The following is a 15,760-nucleotide window of genomic DNA, read 5'->3' on the forward strand; positions in this document are numbered from 1 at the left end:
GACTGTGTATAAAAACTGGGCGTGGCTTCAACCGATTTCGCCCATTTTCACAGAAACTGTAATCGTCATAGAAGCTATGCCCTTACCAAATTTCACAAGGAGTGGTAAATTTTTGTTCTACTTATGGCATTAAAAGTATTTTAGACAAATGAAATGAAAAAGGGCGGAGCCAGGCCCATTTTGAAATTGTCTTTTATTTTTGTATTTGTTTGCACTATATGATTACTGGAGTTGAATGTTGACATAATTTACTTATATACTGTAAAGAATTAAATTTTTTGTTAAAAATTTGACTTAAAAAAATGTTTTTTTTTTTTAAATTGGGTGTGTTCGTCATCCGATTTTGCTAATTTTTATTAAGCGTACATATAGTAATAGGAGTAACGTTCCTGCCAAATTTCATCATGATATCTAAAACGACTGCCAAATTACAGCTTGCAAAACTTTTAAATTACCTTCTTTTAAAAGTGGGCGATGTCACGCCCATTGTCCAAACCTTTACTAATTTTCTATTTTGCGTCATAAGGTCAACCCACCTACCAAGTTTCATCGCTTTAGCTGTCTCTGGTAATGAATATTCGCAATTTTTCGGTTTTTCAAAATTTTCCATATCGAAAAAGTGGGCGTGGTTATAATTCGATTTCGTTCATTTTAAATAGCGATCTCAGATGAGTGCCCAAGAACTTACATACCAAATTTCATTAAGGTACCTCAAAATTTACTCAAGTTATCGTGTTTACAGACAGACGGACGGACGGACGAACGGACATAGCTAAATGAATTTCTTTTTTCGCCCAGAACATTTTTATATATAGAAGTCTATATCTATCTCGATTAGCTTATGCCGTTACGGATTACCGTTATGCGAACAAAATTAATATACTCTAATTATAAAAAAATAAATAAATAAAAAAATTGTTTCACTGTTATATTTATTATTTTAGTTGTATACAATTTGAATAGAATTTAATTTAATTAAAATTTCTATTCAGAAGCTTTTTCTGACTTCTAACATTTTTGTGTGTACCGATTTTTTGTGGAAAGTGTGAAGAAATGAAAAAATTTGAGTCAATTGATCTACTGATGTTTTAAAATTTCTTTTTCCAAATACAAAAAAAAAAAAAACAGAATTTTAAAATAAAACAAAATAAATATTTTTCTCAGACTTCACAACAGGCATGACGTAGCTGAATGCGTTTACAACCATTTCAACTATTGTAGGGGTGCGAGTTCGACTCCCACTCCCGGGAGAAAAGGCTTTGAAGAGATTTACAAGGTATAATCGAAACAGCTGTCGCCTTGTCCGTCCTGATGTCACGTTGTTTAAATTTTTCCCAAATTATTAAATAAATTATAAAATTAAAAAATTGCTTCAAATAAATGTTTTCATACATTTAAAAAAAGCAATATGGGCAATCCCCGATTATTAAAAATCATATTTTTCTCAGCTTTATTTTTTTGCTTTCGGGTATGAGTTTTTATAAATCATAGAATTATAATTTAAGTAATTTTTTGAAAAATTCGGTTGGATGTTATTTCTCAAAATTTACAAATTAAATATTAATATTTCAAAAAAAAAAAAAAAAAAAAAAATTATATCTTTTTCACCAAATTTTATTCTTTTATTTTCTAAGTTGTATAGGTTTAAGTATTTTAGGTTTGGTTTTATATTCGAAAATTCAGTTCAATTTTTCAATTCTTGTTTGCTAAACAGTTTTTTTTTGCCCAAAGTGCGAAGAAATGTGAAATATTGAAATTAATTTGCAAAAACAACTTTTTCAAAAAAAAAAAAAAAAAAATTAAGAAGTATGGTGTGAAACATTTGTGAGTTTGTATTGAAAAACAAAAAAAAAATCATAACAAAAATTTTAAGTATGGTATGACCTTAAAAGGCCTCAAAAAATAAAACTAAACATTTTTTCTCTTATTTTAAAACTTCGGTTGCAGCTTTATTAAAAATCCACCTTAACCTCAAGGCACTGATGGGTTTACATTGAAAAACCAAAAAATCTCAATAAAAATTTTAAAATGTAAAAGTAAAAAAATTTCTTAATTTTTTTTATGATTTTGGGTGTTTTTTTATAATTTGGGGTATTAAAAATCAACGTTAACTATAATGCATTATATGGCACTAAAATTCTATGTTCTATAAAATTAAATACCAAAAGGAAAAAAGATGTTTTAAAAATTTTAAATTTTCTTGAGATTTTTTTATTTCAGTTTTAGAATTTTTTTAAACTTCAATATGTTTTTTAATATTGATTAATATTAATTAACAAGATGAGGAGAGTGAATAAATTAAGATTTTACTTTCTTTACAAAAAAAAAAAAAAAATTCAGCCCGATCAAATGCTTTTCTAAATGCAAACCTCTTCATTTCAGGAGCAAGTTAATGTTAATTTTATTAATAAACAAAAAAAAAAAAACATATACAATTTTTCTTGCAATTTTTTATTTCAGAATAAACTTATAGTTTTACATTTTTTTTTATTTTCTTATTTAAATATCGTTTTTAATATTGAAATTATTCTCATAATTTTTTCCATCTTAGGTGAAACATAAAACTGGGTTTACTTTACTTTTATTAGAAAAAGGAAAAAATTATAAATTATACAAGATGAGAAAAGTGAGTAAATGAAGATTTTTTTAATTCTTTCCATCAAAAAACAAAAAAAACTTAAACGAACGGAACATTTTAAATCGGGAACAAATGCTTTTCTACCTTGCAAAACCTTTCATCTCAGGAGCATTTTGATTACTACACAAAATAAAAAATTCTTTATTGTTTTTTAATAAAATAAGCGTTAACTGGCAAACAAAAAAATTAAGTTAAGTTGATTGAAAAACGAAATTATCAAAATAAATTTCATTTCGTTAGTTATCAATAAACTTTCGAAATGGTAATATGGCCAGAAAAAAATATGCCCGCTATGATTTTTTTTGTTAATCAACAAGACGAAATATTTTATGATAATTATTTTTTTCATAGTCAACGAAACGAAATATTTTTGTTTATATCGTTATGCAGGCCTGCTTCATCTAAAAAGGCAACTCGGATAAATGATGGATGTTATTATTGTTAAATTAAATTGACTTACAATTTCACACCACTGTGCAGCGTTTACAGAGCTACGTGAGCGGCAAATGTGGAGCTCAACAATGTGCCACGCTATTCTGGGTGCTTTGGGTAGCTCGATTGTTGGTAATGCTACTGTGTTGTGCTCCACGTTCATTGCATTATGCAGCTGTTGCTTTCGAATAACAACAATGTGTTGTATGAAATAAGCAAAGTGATTGTGGAGAAGATGACGTTTGTGTCAACACAAAAAAACTAGTCGAGAAATATGCTGAGTTCTAGAGGAAACAACTGAGTGAGTTTAATCAGCAAATCAGCTGATTAACAAATAAAACTGTTCATAAAATACACTCTCACTCAAAAATGAGCGCGCGCACTCTTGAGCACCACTCATTCACTTACCGTTATGGAGAGCAACTCCATTCGCGCCCCACACGTGGCTCCACAATTTTGTTCAATGGCGCGCTCGAACACAAACCAGTAAACTAAACAGAGAGCAATGCCGGTGTTGGATGAATGTGAGTGAGTGACTGAACAAGCATTCACAACTAAATAAATGTGTGCATATGTGCCCCCCACATCCAACATAACCACACACATACTTACTTGCGCATGTGTTGATTTTGGCGTTTGTGGCGCTGTGACGGTGTTTTGTGAATATTTTTGCTAAATGCCATTTGAGCCAATTTTGTGTTGGCAGTTTTGTTTATGCCGTCGTCATTAATGTCGCGTACCCGCCCGCAAACTCGTACGAAAGTGCTAAATTAATAGAAGTGTAGTAGCAGCAAATGGCAATAACAATAGACGATAGTGACAAATTGTGGCTAAGAATTGAAAATTTCCGTCGGTTTGTGAAAAAAAGTAACAATGATGATTACTGAAAAATAGGATATATGATTTTTGCACGCAGCGAAGACGCTAACATTGTTGAATAAAAAAAATTATGCAAAAGATAAAAAAAATGTATTCAAAATTGTTATTGAAACTATGAAATGCAAAATTTTAATTTGAAGGTTTGAAAAACTTTTTTTAGCAAAACCTTAAAATTTTATTTTATATTTTAAAATTATTTTAAAATACATTTTTTGAACATAAGAAAATTGTTAAAAAAGTGCTTTCTCCAATAATGTGCAATTTTGTGTAAGTGTTCTTCTGTATATTTCTTAAAAAAATTTTGCGTATTAAAAAAAAAAAAAAACTGTTGCCTTCTTCTTCATTTTTACACACCTTTCATAGCGGTAGCAACTGTTGCTCACTTTGGTCGTTATCTAAATGTTTGTTATTGGTGACGCGCGCGCTTTTTTGTGAATCGCAAACCGATTTCCGATAGGCAAGTAAAAATGTACAAAAAATAAAGTGATAATAAAAAAAATTTGAATAAAAAAAGAAAAAAAAACACATTTCAAATAAGAAATAGTTTGAAGTGTGCGACTCAAGTGCGAAAGTAAACAACAAAGCAGTTAAGACAAAAAAAAAAACAAATATAAGAAAAAAAGAGAGAAAAAACTAAATAAGTTATCACGCATAAAATGTGAATTTGAATTGACTAAAACGAATGTTATTACTAAAACAAACAAAGTACAGAACAAAATCTAAATACATATAGAAACACGAATAAGTGAAATTATTCTAAACAACAGTTTCAATTTAATCGACTTAAAATAATTATAATTTATCTATGTAACTTAAAAACACGTGTGTTTAACTTATTTTATTTTTAACATTTATTAACAAATAATTTTAGAAAAATTTTTAACTTGAAAATTATTTCCGTGATTTGTTTTTCTTTTTTAGGTAAAAAATACTTGAAAAATAATAATAAATAAAATTTAAGAATGTTAAAAATAATATTAAAAAAAAAAAAATTATTAAAAAGTTTGTTTCTATTTTCGAAAGTTAAAATTTTTTTTTCAACCAAACTTTAACTCAAGAAATTAAAAACAGAGTTTCAGTTTTAGTCAAATTTTTGTCATCTGGAGTTTTTAGACTTATTTCCGGCCGAGTTTTTGTCCAATTACTGGCCTCGTTGATGATAGCAGATGTAGGAAGAGCTAACTTCAGGAAGAAATGGTTGAGCAGGTATTGTTATCGTGTTCTGCGCTTGCGAGGTCAAGGCTTCAGCTACTAGGGGCGTCAGAGTTGCTAGACCTGAAGGCAGCTATTGAGCTTGGTTCTAGGAAACTTCTAGTATTTGCAAATGGGGACGTTGTTATTTTATAACATGAGTCCTGGTACCTAATTTGAGTTTTTTCTTTTTGGACGTCAAAAAAGCTCTGGTAACACTATAGACAAATATTCAGTCTGTGTGAGAATTGTTTGACGACCAAACGGAAGAATGCCAATCAGTTGCCAGGACTTATGTTGTGGAATAACTCCGTCCTCATAGCAAATACTAGAAGTTTTTCTAGGACTTTGCGTAATTGCTGCCTTGAGATCTGGCAACTCTGCCGCCCATAACAGATGGAGCCTTGACCTGGCGAGCGCAGGACACGAACATAGAGCGTGCTCAACCGTTTCTTCTTGCAACTTGCACTTCCTGCACCTGCTGTTACTGACGTAGCCTCACTTATAAGCATGCGACGCCAGAAGAAAGTGTTCAGTTGTATGCTCATCGTGAGCCTTAAATCTTCTGAGATATTAAACACTTTGTGAGTGTAATATTTAGGCTTTTCACATGATCTTAGAAATTTTGCAGCCTCGCGCTTCCTCCTTCCACGCCTTTCCTGCTTGATGGATAATATGCAATTCATGTCTCCTTTTAATCTCTCTCTAACGTATTGGGACGTCTATCGTCGATTTAGCTAGTGTTGCACCCTCCTTGCCAACTCATAGGCCTTTTCGCTACCTTCTATTCTTTTATGACCGGGAACCCAGTATATATGTATGATCTGGCCAGAGCGAAGTTTTTCCAGCGCTTCTTTGCTTTCCAGAACACTTTTGATGAAATATTGTGTGAGATTATTGGCTGAATCGCCGTTTGATTACACTGGTCGACGGCCAAAATTTACCAGAGACGCCGTTATGAAATTCGTATGTAAAACCACCCCCTGATTTCGAAAATCGAGTTAATTTTTGATTCTATGGTACCGTTTTTGAGATATTTGCAATTTACCGTTATTCGAAAAAACCAAAAAGATGGCTCTCTTTAATTACGTATATCTTACGAACGGATCAAGCAATTGCAAAAAATTTCTCAGAATCGGAAAGATAATAAAATTTGCTATAAGCGCATTATACATTATTTTTTGCTGAACCAGATAGTTTTCGAGATATTAGCTTATAATTTCAGATTTTTGTTTTTTTTATGAAAAAATATGAAAAAAATTACTTTTGCGAGGGCAGCATTCCAAAACCACAACTTTTTGTCCAGATATTTTTCCTTTACGTAAAGCTCTGTTTAATTAGAAAAAAGATAAGCTACCATCGAAGAAAAGCGATGAAAAACTGCGTAAGTTATAAGCGATCAAATAAAAATACCCAGGTTGCGCAATTTCAACGTATACCTCAAAACGTATGTATGGTATAAAGAAGAGTGAAATATCTAGCTATGTTCTGTTTCTATTTAGTTAAAAGTTCAATGTATGAACGAAATTACCCATATTTTTAACTTTTTTTAAATTTATTTTGTTTATACTATATTCTAACAATCTTTATTTGATTTTGCTATGTAGTCGAAATAATTATATGTTCTACTTTGACGCTTATTCAGTTTCGGATCGGTTTCTCTATTATAAGAAACCAGTAGTAATCACCCATCATTGCGACGTCCCAGAATCCTTGGTATCGATTCTCAATTAATTTCATTTGCTGATTAAACCTTTCGCCATGTTCGTCACTTTCGTCGCCAAGATTTGCCGGAAAAAAGCTCAAATGTGAGTGCAGAAAGTGAATTTTTAAGGACATATTTACGCCTGGAAAGAAAATATTAGTTGGGTAAATAAGTTATAGAATTTTGGGAAACTAATTTTAATAAGCCTTTAAGCCATTTTCGCATAATTTTTGATTAAGTCGTTCACTATCTGCTCGTAGTTAGGGCTTATGTGTCTACCGAGAAAAGAAGCAACGACCTTTTCAAAGGTTTCCCACGCTGCTGCCTCAACTGATGAGAGTAGTCTTTTGAATTGATTATTGTTGATCAACTTTTTTATTTGTGGTCCAACAAAAATACCTTCCTTTATCTTGGCTTGAGAAATATCTGGAAAAATTGTTTTCAAATAGTCGAATGCTCCGCCTTCTTTGTCCAAAGCCTTAACAAAGTTTTTAATGAGACCGAGCTTGATGTGTAAGGGTGGAAGATTGATTTTCTCTTTCTTGACAAGAGGGGTGTATTTGATGTTATCCGCACCAACGGTAAACTCGACTCTTTCCGGCCAATCCTTTCTGACGTAGTGGTCCTTACGAGCTCGGCTATCCCACTTGCAAAGGAAGCAGCAGTGCTTGGTGTAGCCACTTTGTAGACCGCATAGCATTGCAACGACTTTGAGATCAGAACATATTTTCCAATCATGCTCTTCATATTTGATGAATTTGAGTAGTTTTTGCATTTCCTCGTAGGTTTCCTTTGTATTTACTGCATGTACGGTCGGGATAGAAGGCTCTTTGTTACCAATATGCAATAATACAGCCTTCGAACTCAGTTTATTGCTGTCTATGAACAATGGCCAGACTTTTGAATCATATGTTTGACCAAACTCTTTGAATATACCAGGAATGTCGTTGCAGTAGCATATACTGTCTTTCTTGGTATAGTGTTTGGAAAATGGTTCGTGACGAGTTCTACAATATATCACCTTAACATCGGATGACACAAATTTAAATTGTTGCATACGAGAAGTGTGGATCTCGGCCTTTTCCTTGGATAGTTCCAAATCTCTTATCCAATCATTAAGTTGTGCTTGTGACAGAACGTTTCTCTCGTTTCCCATGCGAAATTCAGTACAACTTGATTCCCCGCACTCAGATATTACTGTTGACAATGGAACTGGATCCGCAACTGCCGTTGAATGTAGTACTGGTAATGTCACTGTAGGTACGCTGGCATAGGTTACTCTTCTTGATCTTCCAACGCCAAGTACTTTTGTTTGACAAATATAACACTCTATTGAATGGCAAGTAGGTTCTCTCCATATCATTGCTGTATCAAATTTTATTTGTTGTCCTGATTCCGACTGAATCAGTTCTACTGAACACGATGTACACAAAGTGTTCGGTGTCCATGGTTTTTCAGCGTTTTTAGGCTTTATGCAAACATCCCATTCTGTTTAAACACTGCAGCTACACCAAGACCAAGTAACCAGGGAAGCAGAGGAAGAGGTGAAAACGACTTAAATTCTCAATCTCATTTTCATACGAGTGCTGCGTACAGTATGGATTGCTAAAGTCTGTTATTCCTGTGGTTACATCTGTGTTGCGCTTCAATATCGGGGTGATATCCTGCCAAACAAAAAACTCTGGTAGTCCGTTGGAGCATCGCTGCAGTCAATCTTATATTTTTGCAACGTACTAGTGCCATATTCTCAACTTAGATTCTGCTGAAAATCTCCCTAGGCAGTCTTGTTAACCCTTTTAAAACTTGCACAAAGTCTGCATGATAAAGGTAGGAATCTCTTAGTCATATGAATACGGAATACTTCTTGAAATGAGTAAAGAGTCATTTGGATTTAGGGACGCTTAACTGCTTTCTTCCCCAACTTGTTTTACAACGGTTTCTTTCGTCGGGCTGCAATGCATTCGCTTTTCCGGATATTCGAATATTTGTTTGTTCAGAAAAATGTGACAATTTATGGAAAATTTATTCTCCTGGTTCTGTTAATACATATTTCATAACGACAACCAAGCTAAGATAATGGTGGGTACCTACATGCCAAAATTTAAAATAAATTAAAAAAGTTTTAATTGCCCTCATCAAAAAAAAAAAAAAAAAAAAATTTAATTACTTTCTTACGTTATTGGCGCTTAACCGTTTAAATAGTTATGGCCGTCCAACAAGGCGCGCCAATCGCTTCTTTTCTCTGTCAACCGGCGCCAATTGGTCACACCAAGGGAGTTTAAATCGTTTTCCACCTGGTCCTTCCAGCGGAGTGGGGGCCGCCATCTAGCTCTGCTTCCATAGGCGGGTTCCGATAGAAACACTTTCTTGGCCGGAGCGTCATCTTTCATTCGCATAACGTGGCCTAGCCAGCGCAGCCGCTGCATTTTAGTTCGCTGGCAAAATTAAATTAATAAATAAATAAAAAAATAGTTTAAAAAAGAATTATTTCCTTAAATTTTTACAAAAAATTTATCAATGCAGCTCTGCAACCCATAAAATTGTAGTAATATAAAGTGCAAGTTTCTAGTGTCTTAAAAATAATATAAACAAATGAAAACTCGAATATCGGGTACGACAGTTCTCTTCTAAATTTCAAAATCTTTCTATAAAAATAAAAAAAATTCAAAATCGCTTAAAAATGTTGCCCAGCGATTCAAAAACTGTCAAATCACATGCATTTATTTTTCAAATACGTGTGTTATTTCTTTCGAATCGAAATATATTGTAACGAATTTCGGGAAACTCCGCTTATTTTGCACTTTCTACTAACGTTCGTATCGCTAAATTGTTAAATAAATAACTCTAATATTCAATAATGTAAAATGGTCTTTATTAGACTACTTATTAAGTACTTCACAATAACACTTATACTTCGCAACCAATAGCGCGCTTAAATCAAACTGATTCTGCTTACTCAGCTTTTGCCCCTTTTATACTCTCCGCCGTGTCGCTCGCATATTTCTAGGCGTTTCTTCTTCCAGAATTTACTACTTGTTTGCCAGCTATAAACTCAGCAGCTATAAACTACAGATGCACGTTTATAGCTTCTCATATGCGCGTGTATATGTGAGTGACACCTCCACAGATGATTACATACTTTTGTGAGTATCTCTCTGCTGCTGCATGTACATATGTGTAGACATAATGATTTCTTTATGTAGATACAAGTGACTGCTTAGTATCGGCTTAGAGATGATAGTATCCCTTAGTGTTGTTAATATTCGTCACAATATAATAAAACCACTATACATTGGTCCCAATTCCATTTTTTTATAAACTATAAAATTAAACTAATGCAGCTAAGTAGTTGAAAGTTGACAAATCGATTGTTTCCATTTTAATTAAAATTTAAATAGATTCCACATCCAAATCAAATGAATATTCATTAACACTTTGCAAGTCGTCCTCATCTGAAACGTCATCGTTGTCATTGAAAGATATATTAGCGCAATCTTCATTAGAAATATGACTTGCTGGTTCTAACAGACTTATTACATCAGGTGGGAGAGCCTTATGTAGATTTTGAGATCTTCTCTTAGTAAGACAAAGGGTAGATAGCAATGGATGCGAAGGGTCCATAGCTCTATGGAAATCATCAAATATATTGTTAGTTCGACTGTTTTTTCGAGCGTGTGATAGCCTATCGTGCTTATAAAATTTATTTCGAGCTTCCGAAGCATTTTCTCCAAGACAGCCAACCGGAAGTGCAGAAGCGGAAATAATCTGAGAAACGTGCGCTAAAATTTTGTGAACGGTCGGAGACATTGGATACCATGGATACTTTTCCAAATACAGAAGCGCAGCTTTTCACAGAATAGTTAAAATTTTGAGGCACTAATATTATATTCACAGGAAATTGTTATTAAAATTGTATGAAAATGTTTAAGGAATTCTTTATCAAAGTCTAATATTGACGCAAACAAGTCACAATTCGAGAACGCTCTCCTACCCATGTTACCATCATTGGAACTTACACTTCCGTTTTGTTTCGGCTTGTCCACGTGCAGTCCCATTTCTTCCCATAATCTCTTTTGAGTTTTTGTTTGACGTTCTTTCACCATAGCGTTATCATTTGATTCTCTTACTTGCCATTTATTTACCCCGATCCTATAAGATGTTTTCAGCACAAAGTCCAGAAAACGGATCCACGCATGAAGGGGCTCACGCCATACTGCAGACTTCCAGGCCTTGGTTTGAAACATTCGGAATTCAGGTCAGTAGTTTTTATAAATTCCATGGGCTTTGCTCCACATATCGGACATGATTGACAGGAATTAGTCCCCGTCAATATATTCAAGACTTTTCTATCAATTAAAGTCGTATGCATTTCAAACTCGGCAGTAATAGTTCTTTTTATAAAGCACACAAATGGTTGCAAGTCTTCAATTTGTGTATCCAAATTAGCCTTTTCCTTTAAAATATGTTCCGTTGTTTCTTTGGCAAATTCTATTTTAAGGGGCCTGCAAAAGCTGATAGATTGCGGAGAACGGTTAATCCAAATTATTCGGCCAGTAGGATCGAGTAACTGTAATGGTATTACCGTTGTGACGAACAAAGATTGATCAAGCGATTTCGGTTCTTCTTCTAAGAAGCTCTGTTTATATATGCTTTGTCCAGTCGAACCGTCAAAACCAAAGCTGGCTATTAGTCTCACATTCCTAATGTCAGGAAATTGATCAAAAATGTCCTGTTGCATTGTAATTATGCGCTCAACAGTATGATTCAACAGACTGTAATGATACATAAGCGACAGTTTCCGAGACATGAATTCCAGAAGGTCTGCATTTTACTTTAGCCTCAATCAACTGCTTATAACTCGGATATATATCGCAATTTTTACTTTTATTTAGAAGTCTCGTGTTGTTATATGTTGTTTTGGTTAAACCATTTTCAAAGCTTCATTAGGAGTTATGGGAATGGGCTCTTGATACTCAAGCTTCTTTCTAACCTCACTAAATTTGCTAGGTGTAGTCAATGTCTCCTTTAACACAAGTGCCACGTCGTTACGTTTTGATTTCCTAGCTCCCATGCAGTTGCTTGGGTAAGCAGATCTGTATTATGCTCATGTTTTGCCAAAAGCTCAGCAGCTAATTTTCTTTTTAATCTAGTACCATCTTCAAGGAGGGCCGTCCCACCTTACTAGACTTCACACAATCTTTTTCTCCAATTTTTATTACCATATGCCGATAATGCCACTTCTGATGTTTACTCTTGAATCGTTCAATATCTCCCTTGAATTTTTAAAAAAATCTCTTAATATAGGTGTCAAAATTTGCAATTTGTTTGTTAATTTCTTGAATTTTCCGTTTTGTGAGACTTGCACTTATTTTTCCGAACACCCACTTTGAGATTGATTCTTTCTTTTTTCCATTTAATACCCAAATGTCGAACAATTCGGAATTGCTGAGATAGAAGTTCGCTGGGAAAATATCGAATTTTTTAAAAACGGCTATAATATTTTTGCACGGCTTTATTAAATACACTTTACTAAATAATATAGCGTCTTTACTTTTGTGAGGTATTGTGTAGTTATATAACTTTTTGTCTACGAAACAAAAAAATTACAAAATTTTTTTAACATAAAATACATTTCGCAAAGCACTTCAAAGCTACCCTAATACACTTAGAAACATGAAAAAACTTGTTAAAAGTAAATTCAACTTGCTTTTTCCTACGTCATCCACAAAAAGTACACTTTTTTCAATCAAGCTTAGGTTTTCCACTAATAAATAGTTTACAACAAAAAAAAAATGTGCAAAACTTAAATATTATTGTGTCGATACAGCTGATTTTGATGGCTTGTCAGAAACTAATGGTTGCCAGATGTATTGAATAAAACTGGGTTTTAGGTGCAATAGTATATGAACTATTGGAAACTACATGCCTTTTTTGAACACTTCAAAGTTTAAAAATTGAGTTTATGCCACAAAATTTTGGATTTGGGACCAATGTGTAATGAAGAAAAAAAAAATGTAAAATTTGTTCCCAATGTTTTAGAGCAACAAAACAATATTAATTTTATAATATATCACTATTTTATAATGTTTTTTAAGTTTTACAAATTTCATTTATAAAAAGTTAAAATATACAATTTAAAAATTAAAAATTAATAACCAAAATAAAAATTAAAAAAACCAAAAAAATTACGGCACAAGAACTAACAATTCAAAAGATAAAATAATACCAAAATATAAATACCAAATAATACAACAAAAAAAAAAAAATTATTTTTAAGAATGCTTAAGTTGCACGGATTGCCAAACAAATAGATTATCATTTATTAAACAAATATTTTTTCCAGGCATAAACACAAAAGACGCAGCTGAATAGAAAACTTATTTATGAGAAAACAATTATTTACTTAATAACAATAAAATAAACAAAGTACTATAAGCAAGGTACATGCGTAAGAGAAACAAATATTTGGTATGCAAAAAAAGAAAACATATTAAACGCGTGAAAAAATAAATCAACAAGTTGAAATAAGGCAATTATGCAAAATAAATAAAAAAATGTTGATCTTAAGGAAATATTGAAAAATTAAATAATGCAAAACAAACCACACTTTAGCATATGAATGATACAAAAATCCTGTATAAAAAAATGTGAACTAACAACGCGTAGTTAAAAAAAAAAAGATTCTTGGGAAAGAAGAGATAAAAGCAATGTGGCTGAAATTTACGTAACAGCTCAATTAATTGTGCAAAATGCATAAAAATTTGAAAGCGAACTGCTAGGAATAAAATGGCGCCTATATTTAAATAATAATTATGCGCGAAGAAAAAATAGAAAAAAAAATATATATATATATACATATAAAATTTATAAAATATTTATCTGTGAAGAAGGCGATTTAGCGACGGAGAATGCTTAAAGAAGATAATTGCCGTTTGTTGATGTAGTGATAATTTTAACAAAGTTCAAAAACAATAAAAGCAAAAAATAAAAAATATAATAAAAAGAAAATCTAAGAAAATGTATATAATAACAAGTAAGGAAGGCTAAGTTCGGGTGTAACCGAACATTACATACTCAGCTGAGAGCTTTGGAGACAAAATAAGGGAAAATCACCATTTAGCAAAATGAACCTAGGGTAACCCTGGAATGTGTTTGTATGACATGGGTTTTAAATGGAAGGTATTAAAGAGCATTTTAAAGGGAGTGCGTCATAGTTCTATAGGTGAACGAAATTTCTGGATATCGCCATAAAGGTGGACCAGGGGTGACTCTAGAATGTGTGTTGTACGATATGGGCATCAAATTAAAGGTATTAATGAGTGTTTTAAAAGGGAGTAGCCCTTAGTTGTATATGTGAAGGCGTTTTCGAGATATCGACCAAAATGTGGACCAGGGTGACCCAGAGCATCTTCTGTCGGGTACCGCTAATTTATTTATATATCTCATACCACGAACAGTATTCCTGCCAAGATTCCAAGGGATTTTGATTTCGCCCTGCAGAACTTTTTCATTTTCTTCTAATTAATATGGACACCTACCACACACACCCATTTTACAAAGTTTTTTCTAAAGTTATATTTTGCGTCAAAACCCCAATCCAATCACCATGTTTCATCCCTTTTTCGTATTTGATATAAAATTATGACATTAGTTTCATTTTTCGAAATTTACGATATCGAAAAAGTCAGCGTGGTCATAGTTGCCCATTTTTAATACCAAGATAAAGTGAGTTCAAATAACTATGTGAACTAAGTTTAGTGAAGATATATCGACTTTTTGGTCAAGTTATCGTGTTAGTGGCCGAGCGGAAGGACAGACGGTCTACTGTGTATAACAACTGGGCGTGGCTTCAACCGATTTCGCCCATTTTCACAGAAAACAGTTATCGTCGTAAAATCTATGCACCTACCAAATTTCACAGGGATTGGTCATTTTTTGTTCGACATATGGCCTTAAAAGTATTCTAGACGAATTAAATGAAAAAGGGCGGAGCCATGTCCGTTTTGAAATTTTCTTTTATTTTTGTATTTTGTTGCACCATATCATTAGTGGAGTTGAATGTTGGCATAATTTACTTATATACTGTAAAGATATTAAATTTTTTGTTAAAATTTGAGTTAAAAAAAGCACATTTAGCACACATGCAGTAATAGGAGTAACGTGCCTGCCAAATTTCATGATGACATCATCAACGACTGCGAAATTACAGTTTGCAAAACTTTTAAATTACCTTCTTTTAAAAGTGAGCGGTGCCACGCCCGTTGTCCAAAAATTTACTAATTTTCTATTTTGCGTCATAAGGTCAAAGCACCTACCAAGTTTCATCGCTTTATCCGTGTTTGGTAATGAATTATCCCACTTTTTCGGTTTTTCGAAATTTTCGATATCGAAAAAGTAGGCGTGGTTGTAGTCCGATTTCGTTCAAATTAAATAGCGATCTGAGATGAGCGTCCAGGAAGCTACACACCAAATTTCATCAAGATACCTTAAAATTTACTCAAGTTATCGTGTTTACGGACGGACGGACAGACGGACGGACATGGCTAAATGAATTTCTTTTTTCGCCCAGATCATTTTTATATATAGAAGTCTATATCTATCTCGATTAGTTTGTGCCGTTACGGATTACCATTATGCGAACATAGTTAATATACTCTTGTGAGCTCTGCTCAGCTGAGTATAAAAACAAAACAAAATGCCAAAAAAATTTACATAGTTAAGTAACGAAAACTTATTACAATTTATTTTAAATGAAAGAGTAAAAACGAAATTTCATTGAAGTGTCAAAAAGTGGTGCGCCAAATGTCCACAATTGTGAAAAAGTAAGTTAAAAAAAAACACAACAAAAAATATTGTTTGTGACAATTGGATGAGTTTTTATTTTTGTCAAGTGTTGTAAAAGCAAGGATTATAAA

General features: G+C 32.8%; 1 protein-coding gene across 13 annotated transcripts in view; it reads left to right on the top strand.

Annotated features, from left to right (window-relative positions):
* The first annotated feature begins 3,780 nt into the window (after positions 1 to 3,780).
* sd (TEA domain transcription factor 1 homolog scalloped) overlaps positions 3,781 to 15,760 on the top strand; it is a 486,093-nt gene continuing 474,113 nt past the window's right edge. For 2 of the 13 annotated variants that reach the window (XM_067785456.1, XM_067785471.1), the window contains exons 1-2: positions 3,781 to 4,089; positions 13,189 to 15,667. The gene's annotated coding sequence lies outside the window, so the exon portion shown is untranslated. Of the gene's footprint in view, positions 4,090 to 4,124; positions 4,772 to 8,297; positions 15,668 to 15,760 lie in introns of those variants that run through there. The other 11 variants (XM_067785464.1, XM_067785465.1, XM_067785466.1 and 8 more) reach the window with 11 other exon arrangements.

Source organism: Eurosta solidaginis, chromosome 4, assembly GCF_040869045.1.
Source record: "Eurosta solidaginis isolate ZX-2024a chromosome 4, ASM4086904v1, whole genome shotgun sequence".
Lineage (NCBI taxonomy): Eukaryota > Metazoa > Arthropoda > Insecta > Diptera > Tephritidae > Eurosta > Eurosta solidaginis.